Here is a 7,269-nt window from a genome sequence, read left to right as displayed (position 1 = left end):
CATTTCGGAATTAAATCGTTTTATTATCACACGAAATTTCCATAACATTAAACACACGGTTTCTACATTTTTAACTCTATAAACAAAAAAAGAGAAAATTTGGTCAAGGTCGACATCAGCGCGTCATCCAACCACGCAACCCACGAGCTTATTGCGTGAAAAAAAAATGTACATACAGGTCAGACGCGACAGAAACCTTTTCCCTAAATCAGAGAGGAAAAAATGTGAATTATTCCTTTAATATGTCGTCAAAACAGCTTATTTCAAACATATTAATTAGACAAAGACCCATTATGTCAGTAAATATTTTAATTGGATTTGATAAATAATTGTTCTGTCGCCTCTGGAACAATTTCATTGACTTGGCTCCTCTCTGGACAAGACAGCAAACTAACCCACAGTGTGTAGTAGACTAATCATAAAGAAAGTACAGCATACTGCATATACAACAATACAATTTAAAGAAGCATTGCAATAACTTATGAGCCACATAACAACCCTTGGACAGTACATAAAATGTCATTTCTGGGGGACGTGGTTGCATATAGTTATGTATAGTTAGTTGTATAGTTATGTATGGCTATATCTTCTTAAGAATATGGGTTTTATCAGATGTGACCAAACCAAAAGTAACAATTGGACAGTACATTAACATAAGTACATTTTGAAATATTTGTACTTTAATTGTGTATTTCCGTTTTATGCTACATTTTACTTAAAAAAAAAAAAAAATACTGTAATTTTTATTGGGTAATATTTACTTTGCTGACAATCATTTTATACAGGCATGAATTAAGCGACCTAACAGTATAGAAGTAGATAAAATTATCTGCACCTGGACCAGATACAACAGTAGAATACACAGCTGCAACACAGCACTATCTAATAATATGGCATATTTCTGCATGAATACTTTTACTTTTGATATTTAAAGTACATTTTGCTGATAATACAGCTGAACTTTGTGACTTCCAGTGTACTTTTACATCCTAATACTGTCACTCAACTCAGGTAGAGTATTGACCTACCATGAAATACAAGTTACTATTAAACAAAGAGACAGTGTTGGTGCTTGTTGGATTATTTAATTGATTCCATGACCTTCATCTGGCAAAGTTGTGATGATAAAGGCTGAAATCAAATGATAGAATCAGCTGAGAGACTCTGGGACCACCTTCTCTGTGTTACATAAAATGAATGTTTTCATGTGAACATTAACCTACATGCTCCTCGGCTTACTGGATTATATGACAGTATTGAGCTGTTATTTTTCTTTTGTATGGGGTGTGAAAAACTTGTTAAATGTTAAGTTGTACACGGTAGCGTCTTAGGTTAAGGCTAGGCAGTTAAAAACATGGTCAAAGCACAATAGTTAAAGAGAGACAACCTGAGCTAAAACCTCACAATGAAAGTGTATGACTCAGAAGACGTCGTGCACTCATCCACCTCCCCATCACGTTTCAGTTTCAGGGTCAGGCGTCTATTTAGCCATCTTCACATGATCTGTTTGTAATGGAAAACTGTCTTTATTTCACATTTTCTTTTTTCCATCTCAACAAATTTCTTAATTTTACCAAAATATAAGAATACATCTGCTGATCAGAGACATTGTTCCTTTGTGGTATTAAAAAAAAAAAAGATACTGTTCAGTTTAAGGGATTAGAAGTTTATTGAAACTTGGTTTTGAAATCTTGAAGGACAGCAACATGTAGTATCTCGGTTTGATAACAGAAGAAGTTTTATTATTTATTCTTCTTCTTCTTATTTTATATTTATATTCTGTGAGAGAAATAAGGAGATTTTTCTGAGAAAATGGGAGACACAAATCACCTTCACCGCTAACAACTGAGTCTCTCTTCATTCTCTAAATCTAGTGATAATACAAAGGCAGACACTTATAGCCCACTTGTTTCCCATGCTTCATTTATGTTTGTTTTCCTTTTCGTTTGTAAAATATCTTTAACTTGCCCCACATAAAAAGTGACATTGTGCAACATACGCACAGGTCCCAACTTGTCAAAATTCAAGGAAACACACATTTAAGGTGCCGTACCTTGAATGTCATTGATCACCTGTGAGATGATAAGTTCACTGTTTCCTTATTTTGATGAGTCAAATTTCCAGAAGAGGGGACTAAGTGCCCTACTTTGTGATTTCTCTGGAAAGCTGTACTTGATATTTTTTGGCATGGAAGGAGGGACAGACCAACATCACCCATGTCCATGTCCTGAGCTACCCCAGTGCCTCGTATGATGTCCACCCACTGTGTGTTTCAGGGGCACCAAGAGCATCACAGATAAGTCGTCAGTAGGTCTTTGCCAGGCACAAATGTGTGTGTGTGTGTGTGTGTGTGTGTGTGAGAGAGAGAGAGCGAGAGAGAGTGTGTGTACTGGATGCTCACACAAATCCTGTTATTTCCAGTTAATTGCACTTACCACTGCTCTTTACAACTCTGCTCTGGTGAAGGATGAAGAGTATCTCAGACATGGTGTTGTGGATCTCGGTGCTCCTAACACGAACATATAGCCTGTAGTGCTCGTTCTACAAAACATCCAGGATATTGCCTGCTCACTGCAGCGTGCTCTCTCTGCAGGAGCCTGGGCAGCAGACTTATTGATTGCTGCTAATAGCCTCCATCTCATTAGCAGGGCAGCACAGAAACCCTGAGAGCAGTGAAAGAAAACCAATGCTCGTGCTAATTCTAGGTGCATGTACAGTATATATTGTTTGGCTGATGACACTGTAGTTCACGTTTAATTTATTTGGTTAACTGCCACTAACTGTTGAAAAACCAAGAGAGGTATAGAGTGGTGCAGGGATGATATATTTTTGTAAGCCAACCCGGACGTTAGCATCACCCTGTTTCCCTCGACAAAAAGCCAATGGGATTTTTCCATTGACACTTTAAAGTTGACAAATATCACGACTGGGTTATTAACTGATGTATTTTATGTTGTAGAATAAAATGTGGAAATGTCTTGAACTTATTTCGGGCAGCTAACCAAAAACCCCATTCAAAAGCAAAAATGCTAACTTATTTTTGGGTTTTAGGTGTCATTCTTCATTGCATAATCTCCCTCAGTTCATAGAAAGGCACTGTGGTTTGATGTTGAACACTGGAAAAGCTAAATGCTAACAATGTCTAGCAAGTATAATGTTTACTATTTTACCATCTTAGTTTAGCGTGTTAGCATGCTAACATTAACTAATTAGCACGGCTGATGGGAAAGCAGCAGTTTTAAGTATCTGGCCAGAAACCAAAGTACTTGACAAATTAACTCATACCGTATTTCAAATCAATCCAACAGGTATTGAAATATATTGAAATCAATATGCTAACTTCTTAATCTCTACATTTATGATAATAGTATTTTGGAAATGACTACTTCGTTCATTAAATTAGTCACATTTACACATTTAGGTGAAAGGTTTCATGAGGCGAGGAAACGGGAAGTGAAAGAGGATGCTGGTCTGGAGCTTAGGTTGTCAACACCTGTTCAGAAACTGACACATCCGCTGCTGCTGGTTCAACACCCAGCAGACTGTCCTCTCTATTCACAGAAGACGCAGTGGACAAGTCAAACAGAGTACACACAGCTGTAGCAGTTGAGGCTGAACAACGGAGCCGACAACCCGGGTTAACCCACTGGGAAGTGGATGCGGTGGATTTGTGGCATTATGTATTATGGTGATTCTGGGTGATTCAGGGGTTTTGTGGTCAGGGATTTTGTCAAGTCGTAAAGCAGCAGCTGAGAAGAGCAGCCAGAGGCTTTGGCTAATAGGATAGCAGTGGCTCTGAGTGATTATTTGAATAGTTCTCAATGTGGCTTTAGTGGCAGAAACCAGCTCAGTCTATAGAGCCAAAGAAGAACAAACTTAATATCTCTATAGGCCAAGGGTGCTCACCATCAACCCCAATATCTGGGGTTCCCGTCCAGCGTGGACCTTTGTGAATCTATAGTTGCACTAATGGCTCTGTGAGGCCCCGGTTAAGCAGGTATTATGTTTACTATTGTTTCCATCTTGGAGCATGTTAGCATGCTAAAAACTGTAAATTATAAACCAATCCTTCATGGCTACAGAGCAGTTCTACCTTCTCAAAGATTTTTGAGGCAATTTAAGTTCTCCAAATTCCGCAGAATTAATAGGCTTTCAAATATTTAGGCTTACTTGCCTTTACCACAAAGCTAAGACATGCCAATTTGCATGAAATGTTTATTTGTTGACATGGATCAACAAATAAACTCTCAAAGTAAGTTGTTTTATTGTATTTTATTTTATATCTACTTTGTTTTAAGTTTTTAGTTTTTGGTCAATTTAATTGAACCATCTTTTCATTTACTTGAGCTGCATGTGATTATTATTCAGTATAATGGAACAATTGATGATGATTAGTATCATACCAATCCAATTTATTATTACCAGAAATTCAGTGAATTTCTAATCTGCAAGATAAGCAGTATCAGCTGGAGCTTAATGTACCGCAGACAAAGAGGCTAATGACTGTCACTGATAAGAAAGGTGATAGGTTAATAGTATGCTGTACTCTGATGTCTGATCAGTGCTGAAAGCTGCCAACAGAGAGGGACGGTTCTTTGAAACTGAAACTTCCTGTTGAACCATTTTGAGTGTTAAGAGCCAGATACAGTTTGTGATTTAAATCACAGGTGAAATAAATTCAACCCTGTCTCAACAGCTTTCAGTATCTCAACTGTGTAAAGTTGAACAAATAACACATGTAATGAAAATTTAAGACATTTAAGTTGAATGACAAAAAAAAAAGGTAATGGTTCTAAAAGAGTGGGTGTAAAACATCTGTGAGATACTATTAGCAGTTGTGAGGTATGTTTATATCCTATCATTTTATCCAGTAATCATCCTGAACGAACAACACAGGATACAGATTAATGTTTACACTATTGATCTCTCTTTAATAGCTTGGTTCATATTCAGCCTCCCCTTTACTGTGATCTTGTAGACCAACCAAGTGAGTGTTTCATTTTTCAAATCAGCGAGCGAAGACATCTCTTATTTTACTTTTCTAAAGGTCACACTCTTTACAGATTTGATAAGACACATTATCATAACTCGACATGCAGGCTTAATTTATGGAAGAGATGTTCGTAGAAGTCAGTGCAATGATGCGTGTCTTTGTATATATCTTTGTGTTATTTTCAACAACATTTGAGGAATCAGTGATGTCACTCTCTGGCTGGAAGAAGGCCTCCTTCTTCATGGAATACGATGATTAGTATGATGATTTTGCTTATGAGACATACTGACTGTATACATGTCAGCCATGAGTTAAGTCTGAAAAGTTCACTTTGCCTCAAGGACAAAGATGAGGATGATAAAAAAGCTTCTGAATTTAAACTAAGTGAGTGGAGAAACATAACAAACACAAATGCTTCTATGGAGGCGTACTGCTAAGCAATAACATCGTATGATGTATAAAATAGGGTGACCAGTCGTCCCTGTTTTCCAGGGACAGTCCCCATTTTTGGTGTGTTGTCCCCGGCTACAGCTGTCCAAGGAAAGGTCCCCATTTTTAACTGTGAATTAAACACAGATGTCTAGCATTGCTGGTTGTTTGCTACAGCAGCTTCAGAAATAAAGCTAAAATCAACAAAATAGAGTTATCCAAACAAGAAAATGTTAGCTGGCTCATTCATTAGTCATGAGTTCATAACCAGGCAGTAAACTAACGAAAACCCAAACCCCCCCAGCTGGACTAAAATAGTTTTTTATGTTGGAAGAAGTGCAGAAGAAGAAGTTACCCCTAACCCGTTTGCAATGGACTTCACGTAACAATATTCCCAACCTGGAATACTTTTATGACAAACTCTTTTGATTTGATCTGTGGACACTTGGACAATTGGACTTTGCGATAGCTTCAAAGATAGGGAGTCGTTATTTTATCAGTCGTCCTTCGCCATAGTTTATAACAGTACAACACTTACCCTGGTCAAAATACATCATCAGGACTTTCCCCCTTTTTTATTTCATAGGTAAAAACATGGCATATTTTAATGATATATTGAGCGCCGAATTGGAAATGTCCTCGGTTTTCATTTAAGAAATCTGGTCACCTTAGTATAAAAACCTACTCAATGTTGATTTTGGATTAAAATAGCTGAAGGGAAAGGTCTACGGGTTACTCATTCCAAAAACCATAGGTACTGGTCTACACAGGTGTGGAAAAGAAGTGATATGGTCGGCCACTTTAGCCATATTCTTGACGGTTAGGCGAGTGCATGTGTGGTGCATGTCAAAAGAATAGCACAGACCTGAATAGTTGACCCCAACGCCGAGGGTGTCTGTTATGTTTCGGGTCCACTTGCCTCCCTAGAGAGGAGGGTCACTGGAAATCTATACAAAGTTATTTTAAGCTATCACCTTTATCTGGGATGAAACATATCCTGATGGGAGTGGTTCACAGCAGGGCACAAGGGCCCACTCAATGGCTTGATTAGTTTGATGTGAATTGTATATATACATTGGACTTCACAGTCACAGCTTGTGGTGGAATTACATCATAATAAAACACTTTATATGTTTGTTTTTCCTTATCCACATATTGTATATTTACAATATTGTGCAGTTAGTTTCTTTTACAAAAGGTCTCTTACAAATTCATTCAAACATCTTCTTTGTTGTCCCACATAATGCTGGGACAACAAAGCAACAACATATTTCTCTGACTCATCTCTATTAATGTCCTCCCTGTGTTTTCACATTAAACTCTATTTTCAGTAACTTTCCAGCTGGTAAATCCCTTTTACAACAAAACAGTCTCCAATGGACATTGTGCATCAGTCATCTGGGAGACAACACAGTGGGTGAGTGTGTGTTGTGGCATTATAACCCAATTTATGGTGCTAGACTTTAATAAAGAGAAAGCCTGGTGATGAGAAGTAAATTTTTTTTGTGGAAAATAAACTCGGGCTTCAATTAATTCTCCACATTAATTTACCAAATGTAAAATTTGTGTTTATTTTGAAAAATGTGTCAGGTTGAGCTTGTTTTGAAATGGGAATAAAACAAGTGATTAATTTCTATGACCTGATGGGTACATGGTGTTCCCCATTCTGTGCTGCTGTTTTGATTTTGTGATGGTAAATACAGAGCCAGTCACAGATGGTGGATTACCTCGCTTGCGTGTTGAATTCTTCATGAACTGACCCTGACTTTGGTAACACGATGCCATCCGGACGTCATGAGTTTACCCCTCCCAGACCTCTGATGGAAAGTTAAGGCATATTGGTTTTC

The sequence above is a fragment of the Seriola aureovittata genome, chromosome 10 (assembly GCF_021018895.1).
Source record: "Seriola aureovittata isolate HTS-2021-v1 ecotype China chromosome 10, ASM2101889v1, whole genome shotgun sequence".
In the NCBI taxonomy this organism is placed as follows: domain Eukaryota; kingdom Metazoa; phylum Chordata; class Actinopteri; order Carangiformes; family Carangidae; genus Seriola; species Seriola aureovittata.
This window is presented reverse-complemented; position numbering follows the sequence as displayed.